The sequence below is a fragment of the Cannabis sativa genome, chromosome X, assembly GCF_029168945.1.
Source record: "Cannabis sativa cultivar Pink pepper isolate KNU-18-1 chromosome X, ASM2916894v1, whole genome shotgun sequence".
Taxonomy (NCBI): Eukaryota; Viridiplantae; Streptophyta; class Magnoliopsida; order Rosales; family Cannabaceae; genus Cannabis; species Cannabis sativa.
Window position 1 is genome coordinate 70,150,759 of NC_083610.1, and position 23,966 is coordinate 70,174,724.

At 37.7% G+C, this 23,966-nt stretch overlaps 1 long non-coding RNA gene across 1 annotated transcript; it reads left to right on the forward strand.

Annotated features, from left to right (window-relative positions):
• The first annotated feature begins 17,948 nt into the window (after positions 1-17,948).
• Positions 17,949-20,516, forward strand: LOC133032629 (uncharacterized). The gene is made up of 3 exons (XR_009685221.1): positions 17,949-18,458; positions 19,195-19,257; positions 20,333-20,516. It is a non-coding gene; the product is annotated as an uncharacterized LOC133032629 (long non-coding RNA).
• Positions 20,517-23,966: the final 3,450 nt, after the last annotated feature.

The following is a 23,966-nucleotide window of genomic DNA, read 5'->3' on the forward strand; positions in this document are numbered from 1 at the left end:
TGTCGGAGGAGTTGAAATTGTTGATCATGTAAGAGATAACAAATTCATTATACTCCGGAGGAAGACTATTAAGGATGAGTTGGACCCATTGTTCTCTTGATAAATCAATTCCTAGTAGATTTGCCTTTTGGAACTTCAGATTCATCATCAACTGGTGCGAGTGTTAATGCAACTACCAGGATGCATTTTCACACTATAGAGTTCTTTTGCTAAGATATTAACTAGGAGAGGATCGAGGTGAGGGTTATTCATAATGACACTACAACACATCAATAAAACAGAAGTAAGGTTTCGGTTCATGAATTCATACACAGTTCAGAAAATAACAAATAATCACATATGTTATAGAAATACTAAATCTAACAGAGTTTATTTTCCAAGGTCTTTCAACAAACTGATACAGTGTCCCGTTTAGGCGAGAGTCAAAGCATCATCCATTGAATAGAGTTGTCAGCTCATCTAAAATGATAACATTCTAGCAACCTTTTATTTGATCAAGATTGGAATTTAGCGTTGTCCCGTTTAGGCGAGAGTCAAGGCTATTCTATCTTATGAGCTTCCACCATTGTTTCATAATTTGCAAGTCAAGTATGGTCGCCACCATTAGGGTGATCCATACCATACAAAACACTTACAAACTACTTATCTTTCGAGATTAAACGGTGCGAAGTTGCTAATGAACGTTCCTCCATTAGGGAGGATTACTCACTAAAACAAACGCGATGTAAAACCAACAATGGAGATCGAATGTCTCTTGATTAAAAGCTCATTATTTAAAAAAAAAAATATATATATATATATATTGTATAATCATTTTATTCGATATTAGAATAATGAAAAATTACAAATTAAAGTTGGTTTAAATAAAAAATCAACTTTAATTAATTTTCAAATATTATTTAATTCGAATAAATATCGAACAAGTTCCATATTATAATAATGAAAAATTACAAATCAAAGTTGGTTTAAATAAAAAATCAACTTTAATTAATTTTCAATTATTATTTAAATTTGAAAAATAAATTCGAATATATAATGGAACAAATTTGAAAATATCTTGTTTAAGTTGTTTTAGAAGAATCTAAAAAAAGAATCAACTTAAATATCTTTCAAATCAGATTTAATTAAATTAAAATTAAGTTGTAACCACTTAATTTGAAAATATTCCATTTTAAGCTAATATTCGAAAAGATATTAACTTAAAAAATATCTAAAATATTCCATTTTAAGTTAATATTCGAAAAGATATTAACTTAAAAAATATCTAAAGAATCTTAATAACCAATGCCTAAAATTCCTCAACTTAATTTTGAAATTTTAAATCCAAAAGATATTCAGATTTAAGTTGGAAAGTTATAAATAACTAAATATCAACTTAAATATGAATATTTAATGAAAAATTTAAATTAAGCTTCAGAAAGAATCTAGATGGTTATAATTCTATATTTAATTAAATACAAGAAAATACATATAGTTTATCTTAGAATATAAAATTCTTTAAACTATAGTTTTCTTAAATTAATTTCAAAATAAATGAAATTAATTATGTTGCTAATCAATTTTATTAGGTTAAACTAATTTAATTAACCTAGTACAGTTATTCAAGTCAGGCAAATGGGCCTTCACAATTGGGGTGGTTCATGTGAGGGGGTTCTGGGTTCAGTATGTCGTACCCACTACTATGGCTCCCAACTCTCACACAAGGCCCAAAAGAGAGGAATTTCACCTTAAAATGAACAACTGTTATTAATTGAATAGGCCCAAAAACTAAATGGGCCTAAATAAAATCTATCAAGAACTATGACATTTTATTTAGCAACAACAACCTATATGCATCTATAATGAAATTAAACAAATAGGCTCACACAGGCACACTTTGGATGGGTCCTATCATGTTGCTAGGTCATACACAGATGAAAGAAGATTGTAAATATACCTGTTACAAATTATTTACTTGACCAAGGGAGCCATGAGTTAAAATCAGATCATTGGATCTGTCAACAAGTTAACCATGGCTATTTGCAATCAAGCAATAATAGGTTTTAAAAACTTACAAACAAGCTAAAACACATACTCCTGCAACAAGGTTAGCTGGATAGTTGGATGTAGGATTTATTTAATTTTAAATAAATAATTTCAAAAAATAATTAATTAAATAAATAAAAAAATTTATTTTCGAAAAATTTAAAAAAATTTCGAAATTTTAAAAAAAAAATAAAATTAAACCTACAATTTTGAAAAATTAGGTTTCAACCAACCTAAATATCATTTCAAAATTTACTAACTACTTTTAAAAATTAAATGTTATTTTATAAATAAAAATTAAATAAAAAATTAAAAAAGATAAATGAATATCTTTTTCAGATTTTAAATGTAATTTAAATAAATAAAATAACAAAATTTAAAAGTTAGCAAAATATCTTACATCTATTTAAAATTACATGATTATAGTTATCTTATTTTAAATTTAAATAAGGTCAAATTATTTAAAAAAAAGATTTAATTTAAAAAAATAAAATCTGACCTTAAATTTAAAAATAAGATAAGATATAATCAAATTTAAAAATAAGATAGATAATTAATCAAAAAAGATAGATGTTGACTATTTCAAATTCAAATTACATTAATATCATGAATTAAATTTAAAAAATATTAAATAAATTAATTATGATAATTAGAATTGAATTAGGAATATTAAATGTATAAATACAGAACTACACAAAAAATCAAAAGTTAATTCCATGAAAAAGCATGAAAAAACGAAGAAAAACAAAAAAATTGCAAGCTGTACGGACGGGATGCTGTGCATACCCGTCCGCGCGCGTGCTGTGGTGATATGGGCGAGGTATCTCGGCGGCACAGGGATTTGCATGAAATCCGCACGTGCAGGAGGCCTTCAGCTCAACCCCGATTTTTTCGAAACTTCAAAAAATCATAACTAATTCAAATTAAATCGAAATTGAGTTCTGTAAAAAGGTAACTTGATTAATTGTTTCCATACTATCCAATAAAAATAATTCCAGAAACAAATATTCAATTATTTTTTACGAAAATTCACAAACATCAATCAATCATCAAATAACACTCAATACAACATGATACCATCCAAAACATCAAACAATCGTTTTAAAGTCCAAATTTCTTGCAAGCAAATCAATTACCATGGCTCTGAGGCCAGTTGTTGGAAATTATTTTACCAGGATCTTAGATCTACTCACAAGTATGTTGATTAACACCCTAAATATGAACTTTCTAAAATGATGAAATAAACACATATAAAGTTTAGGAAACCTTACATTGGGTGCAGCGGAATCAAATGACTCCTTCCGTTCAGATCTCTAACCCTTGTATCCTTTCTGTTGCAGAGTATTATCAAGATCTGAACCTGGATCTCTTTCTCTGAATCTTTGATGCTGAAACTCCTTTTGCTGAAAATCTTTCTTCACGATCTTCCTCACTATGATTGAGGTATTGCTTGCTGTGTATGGGCACTAATCTAATCACTAAGGGATTTCGAAATTCTAAGGAAGAAGAGAGAGAGTGGCGGCCAAAGGTAGAGAGAGAGGCTCAGGTTTTTCTGAATGAAAAGTGTAATTTTCCTGAAGCCTTCACTACCTATTAATAACATTCCACTAGGGTTAGGTTTGAATTATTTGGCATTAAAATAATAAAAATATCAGAGGATAATAGCTAAAAAAGTGGCCGGCCATGGCTTGTTGGATTTGGGCCTCACTTTTTCCAATTTTGCAGTTTTATTACTTTTGTATCTGATTTTCTCAAAAACGCCAATTTTCTAATTCAACCATTTAAATGCCAATTCTAACTATTTAATAACTATAAATAATTATTAAATAATATTTTCATTTATCATATTTATTAATTGAACCATACAAAGTATCATAATTAACAAATATGCCCCTAACAACTCTTTCTTTACAATTTCGCCCTTACTTAGTGAAAAAATCACAAATAGACATAGTCTAACTTGAGAATTATAATTGATTAATCAAAACCAATTACATGAGTCTTACAAGCAATATTATCTCAACTAGTGCGAGGACCATGGGTCTATATAACCGAGCTTCCAATAAGTAGATCAAGAATTTATTACTAAAATTCACTAACTTATTAATTCTTCGTTGAATCCACGCATAGAACTTAGAATTGCACTCTCAGTATATAGAATGCTCTATATGTTCCACCATATAGACACATCATTAGTTATCCATTGTTATAATCCTAATTTGATCAATGATCCTCTATATGAATGATCTACACTGTAAAGAGATTAGATTACCGTTACACCCTACTATGTATTTTATCCTTAAAACACTTGACCCCGTATAAATGATATTTCAGCTTATGTGAAATGAGCACTCCACCATTTATGTTTGTTTGGTCAAGCTCGAAGGAGATCATCCTTTGCTTACTATTCGCCAGATAGAAGCTATAGATTCCATGTTCATGTTAGCGCTCCCACTCAATTGCACTACCGTGTTCCCAAAATGTACGTATCACCCTGACCTAAAAGTAGGCTTAACTAACAAATCAAAGAACACGAATAGCCTTTCAAGATTGAGCCTAATCATAACAGGATTAAGAACATTTGATCTAGGATCAACTAGGCGATATTGACTTGAATAGATTTTACGGTAAGTTTAATAAATCTAAGTCAAAGTTCAATATCGGTCCCTTCTGATGCATACTCCATGCATCCAACCTGAGCTTTACTTTAACCAATGTTCTGGAAAGAACATAGCATTTCTCCAAATGCAAGTAAACTCTTGTTGTAGATTATCATATCAGTAAAACCATGTGTCTGATAAATCTAGGAAAATTTGTTCAGATAGTCATGTTTACTTTCCAATGTGATGACAACACAATAAACAAGATCAAGTATGTGAAAAGGGGTTAAGATGAATTTATAAATCAAATAGACAAGCAATTGATAAAGTGAACCAAAACATACACAAATGAATGAAAAATACTTCTGTTTCTTTATTAATGTTAAATAAAATAGATTACATTGAAATGGAGTTTTATTTAGGGCATAAAACCCAACAGTATTTCCTTAAATGTTCTCCATTCCATTGTCGTGGTACTAGGATGAGTTGCAATTTTTCGTCATACTTACCTAATTTGTATACTCCGGAGTCGAGAACTTCGACCACTTGGTATGGTCCTTCCCAGTTAGGTCCTACTACACCTGACGTGCTGTCTTTGGTGTTTAGGAATAACCTTCTTATGACCATGTCTCCCACGAAGAATTTTCGAGCTTTCACTTGTTTGTTGAAATACCGAGCTACTTTTTGTTGATGAGCTATCAACTTTAAGTTTACAGTTGCTCGTTTTTCTTCAATTTCATCAAGTGATTCTGCAAGGAGTATGTGATTGGTACCTTGATCGTACGTCAATCTTCTATGGGAAGGTGGCTCGAGTTAGACGGGCAGCATAGCTTCATAACCGTACGCCATTGCAAATGGTGTTTGACCGGTTGCTGTTTTTTCCGTTGTACGGTATGACCATAGAACTTCGGGGAGTTCTTCTTGCCAGTTTCCTTTGGCATCTTCGAGTTTCTTCTTTAGTGTATCCTTCAAGGTTTTGTTCACTACTTCAACTTGACCGTTTGCTTGAGGATGTGCCACTGCTGAGAAACTTTTGATGATACCATGGTTCGCACAGAAATCAATGAAAGATTGGCTGTCGAACTGTTTGCCATTGTCCGAGACTATTTTGTACGGTAGTCCGAACCGGCATATAATGTTCTTCACTATAAAGTCTTGAACTTTCTTTGATGTAATGGTTGCAAATGGTTCGGCTTCAATCCATTTAGTAAAGTATTCGACTACTACCACTGCGTACTGCACTCCGCCTTTACCTTTAGGTAATTGCCCGATTAGGTCAATTCCCCAAATGGCAAAGGGCCACAGACTTTGCAGCTGTGTTAGTGTTGGAAATTATTTTACCAGGATCTTAGATCTACTCACAAGTATGTTTATTAACATCCTAAATAAGAACTTTCTAAAACGATAAATTAAACACATATAAAGTTTAAGAAACCTTACATTGGGTGCAGCGGAATTAAATGACTCCTTCCGTTCAGATATCTAGCCCTTGATTCCTTTCTGTAGCAGAGCATTATCAATATCTGAACCTGGATCTCTTTCTCTGAATCTTTGATGTTGAAACTCCTTTGCTGATGATCTTTCTTCACGATCTTCCTCACTATGATTGAGGTATCACTTGCTGTGTGTGGGCACTACTCTCACACTAAGATTTTCGAAATTGAAGAGGGAAGGAGAAAGAGAAGGGTCAGCCAAAGATAGGGAGAGAGAAGGCTCAGTTTTTTCTGAATCAGAAGTGTAGAAATTTAAGTGTAAATTTCCTGAAGCCTTCACTATCTATTTATAGCATTCCACTAGGGTTAGGTTTGAATTATTTGGCATTAAAATAATGAAAAAATCAGTTGAAATTTCCTACAAAAGTGGCTGGCCCTATACAAGTGGATTTGGGCCTCACTTTTTGCAATTTTGCAGTTTTATCTTTTCTGCATCTGATTTTCTCAAAAACGGCAATTTTCTAATTCAACCATTTAAATGCCAATTCTAACTATTTAATAACTATAAATAATTATTAAATAATATTGTCATTTATCATATTTATTAATTGAACCATACAAAGTATCATAATTAACAAATATGCCCCTAAAACTCTTTCTTTACAATTTCGCCATTACTTAGTGAAAAATTCACAAATAGACATAGTCTAATTTGAGAATTATAATTGATTAATCAAAACCAATTACATGAGTCTTACAAGCAATATTATCTCAACTAGTGGGGGGACCATGGGTCTATATAACCGAGCTTCCAATAAGTAGATCAAGAATTTAGCACTAAAATTCACTAACTTATTAATTCTTCGTTGAATCCACGCATAGAACTTAGAATTGCACTCTCAGTATATAGAATGCTCTATATGTTCCACCATATAGACACATCATTAGTTATCCATTGTTATAATCCTAATGTGATCAATTATCCTCTATATGAATGATCTACACAGTAAAGGGATTAAATTACCGTAACACCCTACTATGTATTTTATCCTTAAAACACTTGACCCCGTATAAATGATATTTCAACTTATGTGAAATGAGATCTCCACCATTTATTTTCGTTTGGTCAAGCTCGAAGGAGATCATCCTTTGCTTACTATTCGCCAGATAGAAGCTATAGATTCCATGTTTATGCTAGCGCTCCCACTCAATTGCACTACCGTGTTCCCAAAAAGTACGTATCACCCTGACCTAAAAGTAGGCTTAACTAACAATTCAAGGAACACGAATAGCCTTTCAAGATTGAGCCTAATCATAACAGGATTAAGATCATTTGATCTAGGATCAACTAGGCGATATTGACTTGAATAGATTTTACGGTAAGTTTAATTAAATCTAAGTCAAAGTTCAATATCGGTCCCTTCCGATGCATACTCCATGCATCCAACCTGAGCTTTACTTTAACCAATGTTCTGGAAAGAACATAGTATTTCTCCAAATACAAGTAAACTCTTGTTGTAGATTATCATATCAGTAAAACCCTGTGTCTGATAAATCTAGGAAACTTTATTCACATAGTCATGTTTACTTTCCAATGTGTTGACGGCACAATAAACAGGATCAAGTATGTGAAAAGGGTTTCAGATGAATTTATACATTATGTACATATAATCATGAAATAAATCATGTGAACCATGCAACATTAAATGTTATTTCTGATCTATATTAATAAGTAAATCTGATTATATTGAAATGAGTTTTACTTAGGGCATAAAACCCAACAGTTAGCTCGTTGGGCAGAGCTATTGGTATCTTTGAAAATCTCTGGCACTTGTCGCACTTCTTAACATAGGCTCTCAAATCTTCAATCATCGTTGGCCATAAGTGGCCTTTCCTTAGAATTTTCTTTGATAAGCTCTATCCGGCTGCGTGATTTCCACAGAATCCGTCGTGAACTTCAAATAAAAGTCGTGCAGCTTCATCTGGTGTGACACATCTGAGTAATGGCATTGAGAATCCTCTTCTGTACATGATCCCTTCCACTATGACGTACCGTGCCGCCTTTCTTCTCATCTTCTGAGCGTCATTTCGGTTATATGGGAGTTCCCCAGAGTTGAGGTAGGCCGCTATTGGCATCATCCAGTTTGGGGATGTGTCAATCATTTTGATTTCTTCCATGCCAGTGATATTAGGCTCTTCAAGGAACTGGATAGGGACCAAGTTTTCCTTGTCACTTACATTGCTGCTTGCCAATCGAGCCAGCGCATCTGCAGTTGTATTTTCTTCTCTTGGAATTTTTCTGAGACCGTAGCTTTTGAATTGTGCGAGCATGTCATGTATTTTGCTCAGATATGCCATCATTTTTTTCTCCCCGAGCCTCGTATTCACCGAATACATGATTTACCACTAGTTGTGAATCACTGCAGATCTCAATGTGTTCGGGCTTCATTTCCTTGGCTAGCTTAAGTCCAGCGATTAGGGCCTCGTATTCGGCTTCATTGTTAGAGGCCTTGAATCCGAACTTGACTGCATCGTGCAGGTGTTGCCCCCCAGGCATGACGAGGGTAATTCCTGCACAAGATAGTTGATCTGTTGCTGACCCATCTAAATGTAGTTTCCAGGTCGGTTTGTCTTCAATATTACTTGGCTATGGTACTGGCTCGGGATCCCTTCCTGGTATGCTTTCTTTTTTGCCTGTGCATTTTACCACAAAGTCGGCCAAAGCTTGGCCTTTGATAGCTGTTCGGGGTTGGAAGTTGATTTCGTACTGACCCAATTCTACCGCCCACTTGAGTAACCGTCCAGAGGCATCTGGCTTTTGCAGTATTTGTCATAGTGGTTGGTCGGTGTACACCCGAACAGGATGAGCTTGAAAATAAGGCCTCAGCTTCCTTGTTGCTAGATTAAGGCAGTAGGCGAGCTTTTCTATCAATGGATATTGACCTTCGGCCTCGACGAGTCTTTTACTGATGTAATAGACTGGGTGATGTACGTTGTTTTCTTCTCTGATCAGCACGCAACTCACGACATGCTTCGTAACTGCTAGGTATATCCCCAGCTCCTCACCGTCCAGAGGTTTAGAAAGTACAGGAGGTTTTGCGAGCTGTACCTTTAGATCTTGAAAAGCTCTTTCACATTCTTCTGTCCACTCGAACTTTTTGTTTCCTCACAGGATGTTGAAGAATGGAAGACATTTATCTGTTGATTTTGACATGAATCTGCTAAGTGCGGTTATTCGACCAGTTATGTAATACCCGGAATTATGAGAAAGGATTAGCAATACCCTAACTAGATAATTATGTATAATTGAGGAATTATATTATTATATAGTTCAATATATGTGAAATTATATGAATTTTAATATGTTAAGACCCCGTTGGTGAGCCAAGGGCATTTTAGTAATTATGACCCGAGAAGGGTAAATTGATGAAATTAATTTAATTACGTGCTTCTAGAACTATATTATTATATAGTATGCTTGTGTTGTCTTTTCAGGTGTGTTCTGACAGGTTGGCGCGGTATAATCACAACCGGGTATTTCGGGCCGAACCGGGTTCGGGCCCGAAATGCAATTTGAATTGAAATATTTGGCATTTTTATTTAATAGTGATAATCTGAAATTAATTGGGTTTGAAATGTACATGAAATGACAATTATGCCCTTGTGAGTGATTATGCATGATTGTATGGCCCTAGGGGCAAAATGGTCTTTTGACCTTTATTGATTTACTTTAATAAAATTGATTTTTGAGGGAATGAAATTAGAAAATGCTGGCTTTTGCTTCCTCTTGGCTGACCCTCTCTCTCTCTGACCCTCTCTTATTTTCAACTTGAAATTGGTGAGTTGGTGAGAGATTAGCTTGAATTAAAGATTGTTTGTTGGGAAAATTGTGTTGAAGGCTTGGAGTTAGCTTGAGCAAGGAATTGAGGTAGTTTCTTACTGAGTTTATTTGAAATCTATTGTTGAATTCTTGCTGAATTTATTAGGGTAGAAGCATGATTTGGGTAGTTTTGATCTTGACTTGCATGTTTTGAGAAATGGGTGTTTAATCTTGTGAATTTGAGAATTAATCTCTTGAATTGTGGTGGTTCCTATGGTTGAATTATGAATGAAATCCTAGGATGTTTTTAATGCTTGAATTTAGTCATTACTTGTTAATTTTGTTGCTGGAAAATTGTTTGGAATGATTGGATTTAAGCTCAAGTTCTTGAGCTTGTTGAGTTTGTATTTTAGGATTTGAAGATTCAAGGTGTGAGTTTGAATTTTGTTGATTAATGTTGGAATTGAAGTTGTTAGCTCTCTATTGTGATGATTTTTATCTGTAAGAAGTTAATTTTGGGTATGGTATGATTGAGGTTCGAATTTATGGAAAAATTAGCATGTTTAGGCCTGAAAAATGGAGTTTTTGGGTGTTCTGAACCCAGTCTTCGCGACGGGGTTTTTGGCCGTCGCGACTGGGTTTGGCAGTGAGAAATTCTGTTTTTTCCAATTTTATTTTGACCATAACTTTTGACTCGGGACTCCGTTTGGGACGTTCTTTATATTGTTGGAAAGCTCGTTCCGAGCTCTATTTGATTATCTGTGTTTTGAATGCCATGTTTATATTTTGTGAAAGTGAAATTGGGGATTAACCCTATTTGTGAAATCCCGAATTGTGTGACTAGGATTACCGGCACCTGATCAGGAGCACCCAGGGGTTTGGAATCTCTGTTATTGCGGGACAACAGGTAAGACAGTAGTTTGCACGTAGAGTATGCGCGGTGGCGCTTATGTTGAATATGATATTTGTGAGTAATTGCAACCGGGATTAGGGTTATTACCCTAACATGAGCGGTTTAATAGCCTAGGGTTATTACCCTAGTGATATATGTTGTTTAACACTATACCATGTCGGATATATCTATATATTGGGATTATGAATTATGCGCTTAAGGCATAATTAAACTAGACTCGGTAAGCTAGTACCTTGAGTTTAATTTTAATGCGGTCTAGGGTTATTACCCTAGAATATTGTGAATCCAATGAAAGCATGAGTTAGGGTTAACACTCTTAGTAAATGTTATCTGAGTATATAGAAATGTATTATATGAGTGATTACATAGTGTGCAAGTTAGGGTTATTACCCTAAGATTATATATGTTGTAGTAAATATTGAACACACGCATGTATGTTAAGAGTTATGTGTATAAGACATAACTAGGTTGGACCTGGTATATATCACCAGGATAAACCACTGAAAGAATGTAATACATGGATTACGTATATTCACAAATAGGGTTATGCGAGCAAGGCATAACAAGGTTAGGCTCGGTAACCAGAACTGAGGTAAACCCTACTGAGGCCTTATTGTATATAGACGTGTGAGTGCAACACGTAGGTCTACGCCACGTAGACATAAATAGGCATGTGAGCGTAACATGCAGGCCTATAGCAAATAGACAAATATTGCAGTGGCACTAGGAATGTCAGTCGGGCCGGGCCCGGCCCGGCCCGCCACAAACCCGGCCCGGCCCGACATCACTTTGGCCCGGCCCGGCCCGGCCCGACTCCTTCTTTTGGCCTAGCGGGTCAAGCCCGGCCCGAGATAATTGGGCCGGGTTAGGCCCGACCCGGTTTTTTTTTTTTTTTTTTTTTTTTAAGAATACTTATTATTTTGTTTTGTTTCATTTGGGTATTTAATTTTGGTGGTGGTTGAGACAATTCATTATAGACACCTTTTTTATATATTATGTTATTTTAGAGAGAGAAAATTTGATGAGAAAATAGATAATGCATCAAAACCCACCATTGATTATTATTATTATTTGTCCTCGTTTTTTTTTTTTTTTCTTTCTAAAAATTATTATTATTATTATTAGGAAGTGGTTAGTTATAACTATTATACTATTACAATATGACATGCCTTATTAAAAGGGATTTCTTTTTTCTTTGGTTTTGTCTTGTTTTGAGTCATGGGTAATGGGAGAACTATTATGTTGTTTGATTATGTTTTAAAATCAATATTATAATAATTATGTAAGTCAATTTATTTTTAATGAAGAGAATTATAAGGGTGTGATGGTAATGTTTTTTTTTCAATTTTACTTTAATAATAGATAAGTTTGGAAACTAAGGTTTTCAATGAATAATTGCATTTTTGTTATAATGAATAAATGAGTGATTCAATTATGCATAATAGAGGAAAGTTTGAGATTGTACTTTTGTTACTAACAATGTTTAATACATCAATAATAACTACCAACCATAAACTCAAATATAATAATTAGTAACCATAAGTACTAAACACTACAATTTGTTCTCATCTATGTCCTCACTCATATACTAAAAAGAACAATGTACTCTCTAATCATCAAGATCAACTACGTAAGGCTCCTGCAAAAAAATAAAAACAGAATATATATTTTCATTGAACCAAACACTATATCATCATTCTCGTGAACATAATCACTTTACATATAACCCATAATATAATCATAAATATTATGTACTAGTATTATATATATATATACATGCATGAGATTCAGACTACACGTGTAATCAATATATATTATATATATACACATTCTACCATCAATTTATATAAGTTTTTCTTTTTTCTAGAAGAAATGGGATCGAGTTATAGGTGAAAATTCCAGAATTAATTATATATATAGCAAATACATGTACCAGGATTCAATTAATTAGTTAATTAATGAATAAATATCATTTTAAATAATAATACGTTGATGAGTTTAATTTTAATTAAATTTGCTTCGGTTAAAAATAAAATAGAAATTAAACCACAATTTGTTAGCCAATAATCATTAAAACTGAACTAATACTAATCAGAAACTAAACCCAGACTCTAATTTCAAACAGATCCATAAAAAAGAGAAAAAAAAATCCAGATCTTAAACTAAACCGATCGAAAACATGTCAACAGAATAATCAAAGAGCAAGCTTTTTTTGCTTTGTTTGAAATAAAACTGAGTAGTAAATCAATGAAAGGTAAGCAGAATAAAAAGCATAAAATCAATGAGTGATCTGAAACAAGAAAGAGAGAAGAGAAGAGATTACCAGGGAAGGGAGAGGAGAGAAAGAGAGGCGGCGGAGAAAGGGAGAAATGAAGGTGGAGCTTCAGTCTCCTCTAAATAGCAGATGAGGCAAAGAGTAGAGATAGTTTCGGGCATATCGGTTTAGGTTTTTTTTTTTAATATTTAAAACCGGGCCGGGCCGGGCCCGACCCGAAATAATATATACCGGGCCGGGCCGGGCCGGGCCAGAAGCCCGATAAGAGCCCGAATAATTCGGGCCACGGTCGGCCCGTCGGGCCGGGGGCCCGGCCCGGCCCGCGAAAATAGCCCAAATTGACATTCCTAAGTGGCACCAATAATTATGTGTTACATATTGAGATTAAGGGTTATGCGTCAAGGCATAATCAAGTTGGACTCGGTAACCAGAACCGAGATGAGCTATTCTAAGGCCTTATTGTAATTAGACGTGTGAGAGCAACACGTAGGTCTACGCCACGTAGATATAAATAGATGTGTGAGCGCAACACATAGGCCTACGCCACGTAGACATAAATAGGCATATGAGTGTGACATGCAGGTCTGTGACATACAGACGTATATGAATGGCCTTACTGTTTAGATAGCATGATGAGCATATTATATTTGTTCTGATTTATACTGTCTTGCTGGGCTTGGCTCACGGGTGCTCTACTGTGCAGGAAAGGGTAAGTCAGTGGCTTATCAACCATGAGTTTGAGGAGCAAGATGAAGAATGTACATGTTCAAGCCATATCAGACCAAGCGGGTTAAGGGTCTAACAGTGTTGACTTTTGTATTCTGTTTTGCTGCTTAGGTCGGCTAGTAAGAAAGAAATTGTAATAAGTTTGTAAATATTTTTGGGATCCCAACTATTTTGAAAAGTTTAAATATATTACAAGTTTATTTTTAGTCTGTTTAATATAAAAGTTTAAATTCCGCGCTATTTTAATTAGTAATCCCGATTAGGGGATTAGGGTTTCATAAGCATTTTGGGTAGCGTGCCTAATTATTTAGGGCGTTACAATTTGGTACCAGAGCACCAAGGTTTTTAAGCTTCCTGTAGACCGGCCGAACATGTACATTCGTCGTCAGAGATAAGCTCGACTCATGGTGTAGTAAGTATTGAGAGTAAATACTTGACTGTTTGTGTGATCATCTGTTTACCGCTTTCCATTTTAAGCAGTATGCAAGCATCTAGAGTATTTATGTGTTATGTGGTGCCATGCTTTAAATGCTATTTGATTAGTGAATATTTATGTGGGGTAAATAGATGAGTTAGGGTTTAAGGCAATAAGTGCGTAAGTGTGGTATTGGTGCTTAACTCGCTGGGGTTGTTGATTACATGGGGACTAGTAATGGACCCTCCGTAATCATCCAGACCACAGGGCGAGCAAGTATAGACTGGGGCTACCCGAACCGATCCACCAGCACCGCCTCCACCTCTGCAAAATCCGGGGGATAACGCAGGGGCTGTTAATGCTAATCCTCCTGCTGACTGGCAGCAGATGTTTCAAGAAATGCGAAGTGTCATACTTCGTCAAGAGGAAGAGTTGCGACGATTAAGGAAACCGGCACCGGCTGCCCCTGTTGATTAAGTGTTACCACCAGCACCTGTGCCAGTGGTGGGTAACCAGGGGTTTGTTATGCCGCATAGAGACTCAGTATTTGAACGGTTCGTGAAGCTGCAACCTCCAGCTTTTCTGGGAGGCATTGATATTATTAAGGCCGATCAGTGGATGAGCACTATAACCTGTATCCTCGATAATATGGGGGTGACAGGAATTGAGAGGGTGAATTGTGCGGCCTTTATGTTTCAAGATCATGCCCGCGTCTGGTGGGACATAGTGAATCAAACTCGAGATGTCAGTGTGATGTCATGGGAAGAGTTTAAGAAGCTTTTTGAGGAAAATGTCTGTGGCCGAGTATACTCTGGAATTCAATCGGTTATCTAAATTTGCTGGTGATCTGGTGCCTACAGATTTCACCAGAAAGCAAAAATATGTGAGAGGATTGAATGCGACAATCAGTCGGGACTTGAAGATTACCACTTCACATGACACTTTGTACAAGAAAGTGGTAGAGCTAGCCTTGATTGCTAAGGAGGCTGAGCAACATGTTGCGAAAAAGCAAACGGTAAAGGATGCCATCATGGCATCGAATCCTCCTGCTAGTGGTAATGTCAGTAAGGGGATCGATGGTGGCAACCCTGATCACAAACGGAAGGTTGAGGCTTCCGGAGCATCAGGGGGTAACAGAAAGTTCTGGGGAAATAGAGGTGGCCGTCAGGGCCGCGGGTCCTCAATCCGATCTTATCCTGAGTGTCCTAAATGCAAGAAGCACCATCTGGGTGAGTGTCGGGCCAAGGATGCATACTATATTTGATATGGATTTGATGAACCGGGTGTTTAAGGATTACCTGGATAGGTTCGTGATTGTATTCATTGATGACATTTTGGGGTACTCTGAGACAGAAGAAGAGCATGAGTTGCATCTCAGAGCGGTTCTGCAAAGATTATGGGATCATGGTGGATTCGGCCAAAATTGAAGCTGTTCGGGATTGGCCAGCACCGAAATCAGCTACAGAGGTTAGAAGTTTTCTGGGTTTGGCTAGGTATTATCGTCAGTTCGTTGAGGGTTTCTCAAAGATTGTTGTACCCTTAACGGAGCTGACCCGAAAGAACCAGAAGTTTGTTTGGACTGATCGGTATGAGAAAAGTTTCCTGGAGTTAAAGCAACGCTTGATTACCGCTCCTGTACTAACTCTTCCTTCAGATAAGGAAAAGTTTGTGGTATATTGTGATGCCTCGAGACAGGGTCTCGGCTGTGTGCTTATGCAGGCTGGGAGGGTAATAGCGTATGCTTCTCGGCAGTTAAAGGAGTACGAGCAGAGGTACCCTACTCACGATTTAGAACTCGCAGCAGTGGTATTTGCGCTAAAGATTTGGCGGCATTACCTTTATGGCGGGAAATGTGAGATATACATTGATCACAAGAGTCTGAAATACTTCTTTACCCAGAAAGACCTGAATATGAGACAGAGGCGTTGGCTAGAGTTGGTGAAGGATTATGATTGTGAAATCCTTTATCATCTTGGTAAGGCCAACGTGGTTGCTGATGCCTTAAGTAGAAAGGGTCAGAGTCAGTTGAGTATTGTGAAGCAAATCTCTCAACAGTTAGCAAATGAAATGACTCGAGCTCAGATTGAGTTGGTTGTGGGGCAATTGGCTAATATTACCCTGCAATCCACTCTTCTAGAGAGAATTAAAGAATTAAAGAAGCACAAAAGCAAGATTCAGAATTATTAAAAACCCGAGTTAGGGTTTCGGCTGGGAAGGCTAGTGATTTCTCAGTGGATGAAATGGGAATGTTGAGATTTGGAAGTCGAGTTTGTGTGCCTATGGATGAGAACATCAAGAAAGAGATCATGGATGAGTCTCACACGACTCCTTATTCGGTTCATCCAGGGTCAACGAAGATGTACCAAGACATGGAAGCCATGTTCTGGTGGCCACGCATGAAGAACGACATTGCTGAATATGTTGCAAAGTGCCTTACTTGTCAACAAGTGAAGGCTGAACATCAGCGACCTGCAGGGTTGCTGCAACCACTAAACATACTAGAGTGGAAATGGGAGGACATTGCTATGGACTTCGTGGTAGGTATGCCTAGAACCATGGGACGATTTGACTCTGTGTGGGTCATAGTAGACAGGTTTACAAAGTTAGCTCATTTTTTACCTGTTCGGACGAATTTCTCCATTGATCAGTATGCTGAGTTGTATGTCAGAGAAATTGTTCGTCTTCATGGTGTCCCAAAGTACATTATTTTGGATAGATATCTGAAGTTTACATCAAGATTCTGGTAGAATCTACATCGAGCTATGGGTACTCAGTTAAAGTTCAGCACGGCATTTCATCCTCAGACGGATGGGCAATCTGAGAGGACTATACAGATATTAAAAGACATGCTACGGGCATGTGTGCTTAACTTTGAGGGATCATGGGTAAAGTACCTTCCCCTGATCGAGTTCTCTTATAATAACAGCTATCAAGCAACAATCGGGATGGCCCCTTATGAGCTTTTATATGGAAGAAAGTGTAGATCGCCCATTCACTGGGATGAAGTGGGTGAAAGAAAGTTCTTGGGTCCCGAAGCTGTTCAGAAAACAAGTGAGGCAGTTAACAAGATTAGAGCGCAAATGCTCGCGGCTCAGAGTAGGCAGAAGAGTTATGCCGATCCAAAGCGTCGAGATATTGATTTTTCAGGTCGGGGACCTGGTATTTCTCCGAATATCTCCGATGAAAGGCATAAAATGCTTTAGGAAGAAAGGAAAACTTAGCCCGAGGTTCATTGGACCTTTTGAAATCCTTAAGAGGATAGGGCAAGTAGCGTACAGGTTGGCTATGCCCCCAGCGCTGGCAGCTGTACATAATGTGTTCAATGCTTCGGAAGTATGTCTCGAACTCGTCCCATGTTGTGAGTTATGAAGCATTGGAACTTCAGCCAGACTTGTCATACGAGGAACAACCAGTGCATAAAAGTCTTGAGAAGCAAGACTGTGGCACTGGTGAAAGTACTGTGGAGGAACAGTAAAGTAGAAGAGGCAACCTGGGAACTCGAGACGGATACGCAGCAAAAATATCTGGAGTTGTTCAGGTAAATTTTGGGACGAAATTTCTATAAGGAGGGGGTAATTGTAATACCCGGAATTATGAGAAAGGATTAGCAATACCCTAACTAGATAATTATGTATAATTTAGGAATTATATTATTATATAGTTCAATATATGTGAAATTATATGAATTTTAATATGTTAAGACCCCGTTGGTGAGCCAAGGACATTTTAGTAATTATGACCCGAGAAGGGTAAATTGATGAAATTAATTTAATTACGTGCTTCTAGAACTATATTATTATATAGTATGCTTGTGTTGTCTTTTCAGGTGTGTTCTGACAGGTTGGCGAGGTATAATCACAACCGGGTATTTCGGGCCGAACCGGGTTCGGGCCCGAAATGCAATTTGAATTGAAATATTTGGCATTTTTATTTAATAGTGATAATCTGAAATTAATTGGGTTTGAAATGTACATGAAATGACAATTATGCCCTTGTGAGTGATTATGCATGATTGTATGGCCCTAGAGGCAAAATGGTCTTTTGACCTTTATTGATTTACTTTAATAAAATTGATTTTTGAGGGAATGAAATTAGAAAATGCTGGCTTTTGCTTCCTCTTGGCTGACCCTCTCTCTCTCTAACCCTCTCTTATTTTCAACTTGAAATTGGTGAGAGATTAGCTTGAATTAAAGATTGTTTGTTGGGAAAATTGTGTTGAAGGCTTGGAGTTAGCTTGTGCAAGGAATTGAGGTAGTTTCTTACTGAGTTTATTTGAAATCTATTGTTGAATTCTTGCTGAATTTATTAGGGTAAAAGCATGATTTGGGTAGTTTTGATCTTGACTTGCATGTTTTGAAAAATGGGTGTTTAATCTTGTGAATTTGAGAATTAATCTCTTGAATTGTGGTGGTTCCTATGGTTGAATTATGAATGAAATCCTAGGATGTTTTTAATGCTTGAATTTAGTCATTACTTGTTAATTTTGTTGCTGGAAAATTGTTTGGAAGGATTGGATTTAAGCTCAAGTTCTTGAGCTTGTTGAGTTTGTATTTTAGGATTTGAAGATTCAAGGTGTGAGTTTGAATTTTGTTGATTAATGTTGGAATTGAAGTTGTTAGCTCTCTATTGTGATGATTTTTATCTGTAAGAAGTTAATTTTGGGTATGGTATGATTGAGGTTCGAATTTATGGAAAAATTGGCATGTTTAGGCCTTAAAAATGGAGTTTTTGGGTGTTCTGAACCCAGTCGTCGCGACGGGGTTTTGTGCCGTCGCGACTGGGTTTGGCAATGAGAAATTCTGTTTTTCCCAATTTTATTTTGGCCATAACTTTTGACTCAGGACTCCGTTTGGGACGTTCTTTATATCGTTGGAAAGCTCGTTTTGAGCTCTATTTGATTATCTGTGTTTTGAATGCCATGTTTATATTTTGTGAAAGTGAAATTGGGGATTAACCCTATTTGCGAAATCCCGGATTGTGTGACTAGGATTACCGGCACCTGATCAGGAGCACCCAGGGGTTTGGAATCTCCTTTATTGCGGGACAACAGGTAAGACAGTAGTTTTCACGTAGAGTATGCGCGGTGGCACTTATGTTGAATATGATATATGTGAGTTATTGCAACCGGAATTAGGGTTATTACCCTAACATGAGCGGTTTAATAGCCTAGGGTTATTACCCTAGTGATATATGTTGTGTAATACTATACCATGTCAGATATATCTTTATATTGGGATTATGAATTATGCGCTTAAGGCATAATTAAACTAGACTCAGTAAGCTAGTACCTTGAGTTTAATTTTAATGCGGTCTAGGGTTATTACCCTAGAATATTGTGAATCCAATGAAAGCATGAGTTAGGGTTAACACTCTTAGTAAATGTTATATGAGTATATAGAAGTGTATTATATGAGTGATTACATAGTGTGCAAGTTAGGGTTATTACCCTAAGATTATATATGTTGTAGTAAATATTGAACACACGCATGTATGTTAAGAGTTATGTGTATAAGACATAACTAGGTTGGACCTGGTATATATCACCAGGATAAACCACTAAAAGAATGTAATACATGGATTACGTATATTCACGAATAGGGTTATGCGAGCAAGGCATAACCCGGTTAGGCTCGGTAACCAGAACCGAGGTAAACCCTACTGAGGCCTTATTGTATATAGACGTGTGAGTGCAACACGTAGGTCTACGCCACGTAGACATAAATAGGCATGTGAGTGTAACATGCAGGCCTATAGCAAATAGACAAATATTGCAGTGGCACCAATAATTATGTGTTACATATTGAGATTAAGGGTTATGCGTCAAGGCATAATCAAGTTGGACTCGGTAACCAGAACCGAGATGAGCTATTCTAAGGCCTTATTGTAGTTAGACGTGTGAGAGCAACACGTAGGTCTACGCCACGTAGATATAAATAGATGTGTGAGCGCAACACATAGGCCTACACCACGTAGACATAAATAGGCATGTGAGTGTGACATGCAGGTCTATGACATACAGACGTATATGAATGGCATTACTGTTTAGATATCATGATGAGCATATTATATTTGTTCTGATTTATACTTTCTTGCTGGGCTTGGCTCACGGGTGCTCTACTGTGCAGGAAAGGGTAAGTCAGTGGCTGATCAACCATGAGTTTGAGGAGCAAGATGAAGAATGTACATGTTCAAGCCATATCAGACCAAGCGGGTTAAGGGTCTAACAGTGTTGACTTTTGTATTCTGTTTTGCCGCTTAGGTCGGCTAGTAAGAAAGAACTTGTAATAAGTTTGTCAATATTTTTGGGATCCCAACTATCTTGAAAAGTTTAAATATATTACAAGTTTATTTTCAGTCTGTTTAATATAAAAGTTTAAATTCTGCGCTATTTTAATTAGTAATCCTGGTTAGGGGATCAGGGTTTCATAAGCATTTTGGGTAGCGTGCCTAATTATTTAGGGCGTTACAAGTTAGGCTTTGCACGTATTTTGTTTTTGTTGGCGAGTTCATATCCAGGAGGGCTTGGATTTTTTTTTTTGGATTGGCTTCAATTCCTCGGGCATTGACGATGAAGCCTAGAAACTTTCCCGAGCTAACTCCAAAGGAGCATTTTAAGGGATTTAGTTTCATGTTGTATTTCCTGAGGACTTTGAAACATTCGTCCAGGTCGTCTATGTGCCCCCAGCCTTTTTGGATTTGACGAGCATGTCGTCCACGTACACTTCCATATTTCTGCCGATCTGGACTTTAAACATCTTGTTTACCAATCTTTAGTATGTAGCTCCAGCATTTTTTAGACCAAACCGCATGACTTTGTAGCAGTAGAGACCCATATCTGTTCGGAAACTTGTATGTTCTTGGTCTGGCGGATGCATTTTGATCTGATTGTAGCCTGAATAAGCATCCATGAAGCTTAGAATTCGTGCCCGGCTGTTGCATCTACGAGCTGATCGATCCTCGGAAGTGGAAAACAGTCTTTAAGGCATGCTTTGTTGAGGTCTATGAAATCAGTACAGACTCGCGACCCAAGCCGGGTAAAAAGCTTCAATTATGAAGTTGTTGTTGCGCAGCTTTTCAACTTCATCTTTCAGGGCTACTACTCGTTCTTTATCCAGCAATCTTCGTTTCTGCTGAACTGGCTGGATGTTAGGATCGATATTCAGGACGTGTGAAATAATAGAAGAGTCGATTCCGACCATATCCGCAGTGACCAGGCAAAAACGTCTAGGTTTGCTCTCAAAAATTTTATCAAGTCGGATTTTACTTCGAGCAACAAACCCTTTCCAATTTTTAGCTTTCTGGCCGGGATAGCTGGATCGATCTCAATCTCTTCTAACTCTTCCACAGGTCCAACATTGTTGCTTGGGTCCCCAAGTCGAGGATCCACGTCTTCATCCTCGCCTTGGGAAGTTTCCTACTTGGGAATGTTTTTTCCCTTGTCTGGGCTCTGGCTGGAGGATATTTCCTTCTTAGCCTTGGCCACTGCAAGGTTGTAACATTCTCGAGCAGATTGCTGGTTCCCTCTAAGACACCCTACCCCATTCTTTGTTGGGAACTTCAGGAACGAGTGAAATATTGATGTGACAGCTTTTAAGTCATACAGGGCTGGTCGGCCAAGCATTACGTTAAAGGCTGAAGGAATATCCAATATTAGGAACTGTGCCATGATATTTATGCTCGTCGGAGCTTGTCCAACAGTGAGGGGTAGCCGAATTTGTCCTAGGGGTGCAACTCCTTGACCGGAGAAACCATAGACAGGTTGGAGGCATGGAGTTAGATCCTTGAGTTGGAGCCCCATCTTCTCGTAAGCAGTCTTGAACAAAATGTTTGAAGAAGCTCCATTATCAATCATGGTTCTGGCCACCATTTTATTTGCTATCTGGACTTCTACGACCAGCGGGTCATTGTGCAGAAATCTAATCTTGACAGCATCTTCATCGTTGAAAGTTATGGTTGGCTCTCCTGCTCATGGAACTTTGGGCTTCCTTTCTTCCACGGCCAGGATGACTTCTTCTTGCTCGTACTGAGCAATTTGGGCATACCTCTCTCGAGCTTTGCCCGAATCTCCAGCGATGTGCGGGCCTCCAATAATGACTTGCAAGTGTCCATCTACAGGTGGAGGTAACAGATCCTGGTTGTTTTGACCTTTGTTGGTCTTGACATATTTTTGCAGGTGCGGGTTGTTTTTCTTGATCAGAAATTCTATTTCCCGCTTCAAATTGTAACATTCGTTGGTGTCGTAGCCGTAGTCTCCGTGGAATCGACAAAATTTCGTCATGTCCCTTTTGTTGGTATCTTTCTTCATGGGCCCGGGCTTTTTGTACGGAATTAACGACTGAGTTTCCATATACACACTCTGTATATCTTTTTTTAATACAGTCAATGCAGTGTATTTGGCATGATCACAGGGAGCCTGTCCGGATTTATCTGTGAACTTCCCTTTCTTCCCGTTTCCTTGCTTGTGGTTGTTGCTTGAACGCTTGCCACTTGAATTGTTGGAATAGTTGGGAAGTTGGGCGGATGTTCGAGTTGAAGGGGCCTTTGTTTTGCCCGAATTTTGCTCACCTTCTGCTCGTTGAATGGCTTCTTCGAGCTTGATGAAGCCTTCGGCTCAGTTGAGGAAATCACTCATTGAGTCAACCAGCCCGTTCTTCCTTATATCCTTCCATAGTTCACCAAGGACTTCAATGCCCCCCAGTATCGCGGATAACTTTCCATCCTCAGTTACCCGCGAGACTTTGGTCACTTCTGTCATGAATCTGCTGATGTATGCCTGGAGTGGCTCGCCTGGTCCTTGCTTTACTTCAACCAAATCTCCTAGATGCAATGGGAGCTGACGCGAGGAAGAGAATTGTGCATGGAATTCCGAAGAAAAGGTTTTCCATGAACTAAACTTTCCAGGAGCCAACTTGAAATACCATTGTTGTGCGGCCTCCAACAGAGTGGCGGGGAAGATTCTGCAATATACGTCCCCTCGTACTCCTTGTAAATCCATTTGCATCTCAAAATACTTGAGATAGGAAAGAGGATCTTCTCTCCCAGTATACATCTTCCACGTTGGCATTTTGAACTTGTGAGGCAGTGGCCAGAGATTGATCTCTGGTGAGAAGGGAGTTCCGCGAGCACGGTCTAACTCAAGATCATTATTACGTTGTCCAGCCATGCCATGAAACATATTCTTCAACTCGTCAAGCTGGGCATGTACGGCTGGACTGACTTGCTCGGCATTTTAGTCGGTTTGGATTACGTCAGCGTCTTTCTGAGTGGGGATTTGAGTATGGGCTCTGGGTTGCACGATCGTTGTAGTATTCTACTCGTCTGTTCCCCTTCTTCTGTTTAGATCGTTTCTTAGGTCATGGGTTGTTCCCAAACTATCGAACACAAAAGATCCTGGCTGCCTTAGCGATTGATTCACTTGGTTGACAGGTGGAATAATACCATTATTTTGGTTGGATCTGTTAGGTATGGCTTCTCCTAATGAATTCCCAGACAAGGTCTGCCCACCTACCTCTTGGCCCACGAGTGGAACTCGCAACCGGGGATTGGACGGCTGACCATTAGTTATCTGGGAGGTATTCATCGTCGGGTCATCCTCCGTTTCTCCCAGGGGAATGACGTTCGACGTTTGCTGACCTACAGTCTTGTAGGCTCTTCGTATCAGCACGGTAGCTTGCCGACTATGATCTTTGATCTCTGCATGGTGAGCCCTTAACGCCTCCATCTCTTTGTCTCTCCATTTAGCGAACATACGCCTCTGTT